Here is a 5,906-nt window from a genome sequence, read left to right on the forward strand (position 1 = left end):
AAATTTAGATGGAACAAAACACCCTAATAGTCAAAGCTATGCTGAGTATATAAAACAAAACTGGAGGAATTCCATTACCTGGTTTTAAATTATACTACTAAGTTATACTAATTAAAACAGCATGACACTAGCATAAAAACAGACATAATGACAAATGGAACAAAATAGAGACCTTAGAAACAAACTCATACAGCTAAACTAAACTTATTTTCAACAAAAGTGCCAAGAACATACAATAAAAAATAAGACAGTTTTTGTAATAAATGGGCTGGGAAAACTGGCAAGCCATAGGCAGAAGAATAAAACTAGAACCCTATTTCTTGCCACATACAAAAATCAAATTAAAATGAATTAAAGACTTAAACCTAACACCTCAAACTATCAAACTTTTATAAGAAAACATTGGGGAAACTCTTTAGGGCATTGGTTTGGGCAAAAATTTCTTAAATAATGCCCCATAAGCACAGATAACCAAAAAAAACATGGACAAACGGGATTACAGCAAGTCAGAAAGCCTTTTTAAAGTGAAGGGAACAATAAACAAAATGAAGAGAATATCCACAGATGTAAATTATCCATCTGAAAAGCAATTAATAGCTACATGATATGGTTAGGCTTTGTGTCCCCACCCAAATCTCATATCGAATTGTAATCCCCAGGTGTTGAGGGAGAGACCTGTAGAAGGTGATTGGATCATGGGGGTAGTTTCCCCCATGCTGTTCTTCTGATAGTGAGTGAGTTCTCATGAAATCAGATGGTTTTATAAGGGGCTCTTCTCCCTTTGCTTCACACACATGCTGTCTCACCTGCTGTCATGGAAGAGGTGCCTGCTTCCCCATCTGCCATGATTGTAAGTTTCCTGAGGCCTCCCCAGCCATGTGGAACTGTGAGTCAATTAAACCCATTTCCTTTATAAATTACCCAGTCTTGCCAGGTGCGGCAACTCATGCCTGTAATCTCACCACTTTGGGAAGCCAAGGCAGGTGGGTTACAGGGTCAGGAGTTCAAGACCAGCCTGACCAAGATGGCGAAACCCCATCTCTACTAAAAATACAAAAATTAGCCAGGCATGGTGGCAGGTGCCTGTAATCCCAGCTACTCAGGAGGCTGAGGCAGGGAATTGCTTGAACCAGGAGGTGGAGGTGAGCCGAGATTGCCCCACTGCACTTCAGCCTGGGCAACAGATCAAGACTTCATCTCAGTAAATAGATAACCCAGTCTCGGGTAATTTTTATAGGAGTACAGAAACAGACTAATACACTACAATATATTGAGTTCCAAAAATTCTGTAGAAAAAATGTAATAATCCAATTAAAGAGTGGACAAATAATTTAAATAGACATTTATGAAAAGAAGACATACAAATGTCAAACAGGCAAATGAAAAGGTGCTTCACATCACTGATCATCATAGAAATGCAAATCAAACCCCAAATGAGACATCATTTCACCCCAGTTAAGGTGGCTTTTATCCAGAAGTCAGTCAAAAACAAATGCTGGTGAGTATGTGGAGTGAAGGGAACCCTTGTACACTGTTGTTGGGAGCACAATTAAGGACAGTTTGGATGTTCCTGATTTAACTAAAAATAGAGCCACTATATGGTCCAGGAATCCCACTGTTCAGTATATGCCTAAGAGAGAGAAATTCAAAGACATATTGTAAATCAAAGACATATTGGCACTCTCATGCTTGCTACAGCAGGGTTTATAATAGCCAAGATTTGGAAGGAACCTAAATGTCCGTCAACAGATGACTGTTGATAGAGAAAATGTGGTACATATACCCAATGGAGTACTATTCAGCTATAAGAAAGAATGAGAGTCTGCCATTTGCAATAACATAAATGCAACTGAAAGTCTTTATGTTAAGTGAAATAAGTCAGGCACAGAAAGACAAATGTCACATGTTCTCACTTATTCGTGGATGCTAAAATTCAAAACAATTGGTGTCATAGAGATAGAGAGTATAAGGATGGTTACCAGAGGCTGGAAAGGGCAATGAGGGAACAGAGGGATAGTGGGGATGCTAAATGGGTAAAATAAAATGGTCAGAAAGAATGAATAAGACAGTATTTGATAGCACAACAGAGTGATTATAGTAAAAAATAATTTAACTTACATTTTAAAAACCTAAAAGAGTCTAATTGGATTGTTTATAACACAAGCTATAAATGCTTGAGAGGGTGGATACCCCATTTTTTATTATGTATTACTCACTGCATGCCTGTATCAAAGTATGTCATGTACCCCCATAAATATATACACCAACTATGTACTCACAAAAATAAATTAAAAACTGAAATTAAAATTAAAACCAAAGGGAGGAGAGTATAATGAGGAATGTGTGACCCACGACTTGAACCAGATTTTCAGGTTAACTTTGGAATGTCCTTATCCAAGAGGAGGAGTCCATTTAGTCAATAGGAGCTTAGAAAATAATTTTTAGTTTATTCGTGGAAAAAAGGATTTTTAATCCTGAGCCATAACTCTCAGTCAATCAATCCCTGCAGGGAACCCTGTTCTTTACTCTGGAGATAAACACTATTTTTCTTTTCCACTGAATAACACCACATTTCAAAATGGGGGAAAATATCTTGAAACGAAGAGGTACAGCCTCATTAAATTTGATTTGGTTTCAATTGTAATTAATTTAATCACATGTGTTCTAGAGTTTGTCCTCAGTCTTCTCCTACTTTAGGCCCACGATCTGTTGAATTTGCTCAGCTCCCTGCTCAACAGCAGGAAATCAGTTTGAATTATTTAAAAACCTCATTGTGGCTGGGAGCGGTGGCTCATGCCTGTAATCCCAGCAATTTGGGAAGCCAAGGTGGGCAGATTGCTTGTTGTCAGGGGTTTGAGACCAGCCCAGCAAACAGCCTTTCCTAACCACAGATCTCCTAATAGAGGAAAGCACTCATCAATTACAAAAATATGTCCTCAATCTAGGGCAGGTGCAAGGCACTCTGTGAGTATGGAAACTAGAGTCCTCCCCTCCCACATGGGAGGAAAATTCAGTTTCGGGTCAGCTAGGGATTTAGTCTTAGTAAAGACGTGGGAGGAAGTTCTCCAGCTGACCAGCTTTCCCCAACGTGGAAAGGACCACAGCAGGGACACCTGAGCTCCTCAACAGACGTTCAACGCCAAGGGATGCACAGGTGGGTACACCTGTGTGCAAGTAAAGCTGTTGCTTATTCTGGGAGCCCGATGCGAGGCTGGGGGAGGTGGGCGCGGGGCTATTTCAGCCTTGGTGGAGGGCGGGCTGGGTCACTGCGCATCTGCTCCTCCTCCTCGCGTCTCTCCTGCCGCCCTGATCCCGCCTTAGCCTTGAGGGAGATCGTGCTCACGCAGGCCGGGCAGTGCGGGAATCAGATCGGCGCCAAGGTTGGCAGCCGGGGCTCTGAGGGCCCAGCTCAGGCCTCCGGGTGGCCAGGGAAGATGTTGGCAGTGGTGGGGACGGGGGCAGGTCCCTGCCGGGAACGCGGTGGGACTGGGCGGCTGGCGAGGCGGCCGGGGTGGACCCCAGGGACGCGGCAGCCTAAGGATGGGGGTGGGGGTAGGAGAGGAGCTGGGGCGCCCCCGTGGCTCAGCCCTGGCCTGTCCGGCCCCTCCCGTCTCGCAGTTCTGGGAGACGATCTCTGATGAACACGCCATCGACTCCACCGGCACCTATCAAGGGGACATCCATGGGCAGCTGGAGCGCATCGACGTGTACTACAACGAGGCCTGCGGTGAGAACCCCGACCTTCCCCACCGCCCTCCTGAGAACGCGGCCCTCCCCTCGCTCATGCCCTCCCGCCCCTCTCGGGTGGCAGGTACGTGCCCCGCGCTGTGCTGGTGGATCTGGAGCCGGGCACCCTGGACTCTGTGCGCTCGGGGCCCTTCGGGCAGATCTTCAGGCCGGACAACTTCATCTTTGGTGAGCTGTGGGCGAGGACTGGGGTGAGGTTCCTCAGCCGCTCAAAATCTAGGAGTGCCCCAAGGTCGTCACCGTGGGAACTGTAGAGCCAGGGTCCCTGAACACCCTCCTATCATCCCGGTCGCTCCATCTGCCTCCTGAACGGGCTTTGGGAGGAAGGCCCAGGTGTCTCCTCAAGGTGAAGAGCTACTGATGTGAACTCCCTGCAGGGAGCTGAGCTGGGGCTGTGGCTACTGCCTTCCCTGAAAATGGGCAGGAGCCACCTGCAGCAAGGTCTGTCAGCCCGTCTCAGGTTTGACTCCTGACTTAATTTCTAACAGGGGAGGCTGCTGCCCTGTAACTCTGGGGGAGGGAATTTCATTTGCTCCACCTGTAGGGAGAACCGTGTGCTCATCTCATGTGACACTTGGCCCTTTTTGCATTATGGTGACCACTGATGACCCTATACCTGGCCATCGAGTGACTGGCTGTACTGTCTTACAGGTCAGAGTGGGGCCGGAAACAACTGGGCCAGGGGGCACTACACAGAAGGCGCGGAGCTGGTGGACTCGGTGCTGGATGTTGTGAGGAAGGAGGCTGAGAGCTGTGACTGCCTGCAGGGTTTCCAGCTGACCCACTCCCTGGGTGGGGGGACGGGGTCTGGGATGGGTACCCTTCTGCTCAGTAAGATCCGGGAGGAGTACCCAGACAGGATCATGAACACATTCAGCATCCTGCCCTCGCCCAGGGTGTCAGACACGGTGGTGGAGCCCTACAACGCCACCCTGTCCGTCCACCAGCTCATAGAAAATGCGGATGAGACCTTCTGTATAGACAACAAAGCATACGACATCTGTTCCAGGACCCTGAAACTGCCCACGCCCACCTACGGTGACCTGAACCACCTGGTGTCTGCCACCATGAGCGGAGTCACCACGTGCCTGCGCTTCCCAGGCCAGCTGAATGCTGACCTGCGGAAGCTGGCCGTGAACATGGTCCCGTTTCCCCAGCTGCATTTCTTCCTGCCTAGCTTTGCCCCTCTGACCAGCCAGGGCAGCCAGCAGTACCCGGCCCTGTCCGTGGCTGAGCTTACCCAGCAGATGTTTGATGCTAGAATATGATGGCCATGTGCAACCCCCATCATGGCAACTATCTAACGGCGGCTGCCATTTTCAAGGGTCCTATGCCCATGAGGGAGGTGGATGAACAAATGTTCCACCTCAAAAATAAAAATAGCAGGGACTTCGCTGACTGGCTCCCCGACAACGTCCAAACAGCTGTGACATCCCACCCTGGGGGCTAGACATGTGAGCCATCTTCATTGGGAACAACACGGCCGTCCAGGAACCCTTCAAGCGTGTCTCAGAGCAGTTTACAGCAATGTACTGGTGCAAGATCTTCCTCCACTGGTACACGGGTGAAGGGATGGATGAGATGGAATTTACCCAGGCCAAGATCATCCTGAACGACCTAGTGTCTGAGTATCAACGGCGTCAGGATGCCGCGGCCGAGGCGGAGGAGGAGGAGGAGGAGGAGGCGGCGGCCTAGAACTTTCCTTTTCTAGGTAAAGGGGGGAAGCAGTGTGGATTCTTTACTGTGTTCTGACTGCCATGTGTCACTACGCACTTGTTCGTTTGTGTCTTCACCTCTCCTCCTGTTGCATTTCAAAGCATTTTCATAGTATATGATTTTGCCTAATAAAGTATTCTTATTGCATCGGGCTTCATCTCCAACTTCTTTCTATGGGCCCCCCTCTGGCTACTGCTGCCAGGTGCGCATGGTTGTCCTGCAAGGCTGAAGCTGTCTAGGTTTATCACACGCCCAGGAACAAGCATTCCAGTGACTCCAGGAGGGGTCTGCATGGGCTGTGGACATGGCAGGCAGGCTTCATAGGAACTTGGGGATGCCCTGGGCCTTGGGCGGCTGCGTAGTGGAAAACCTGGTCCTGAAGGCAAGCCTTGGCTTATCCCATGTTCCAGACTTCTAGGGGACCAGCTGGCCCTCTGTTTCTG

At 48.5% G+C, this 5,906-nt stretch overlaps 1 pseudogene; it reads left to right on the forward strand.

The window, feature by feature from the left end:
* The first annotated feature begins 3,203 nt into the window (after window positions 1-3,203).
* LOC126932412 (tubulin beta-8 chain-like) lies at window positions 3,204-5,573 on the forward strand (annotated as a pseudogene).
* The last annotated feature ends 333 nt before the right edge of the window (window positions 5,574-5,906 follow it).

Source organism: Macaca thibetana, chromosome 12 (genome assembly GCF_024542745.1).
Source record: "Macaca thibetana thibetana isolate TM-01 chromosome 12, ASM2454274v1, whole genome shotgun sequence".
NCBI lineage: Eukaryota > Metazoa > Chordata > Mammalia > Primates > Cercopithecidae > Macaca > Macaca thibetana.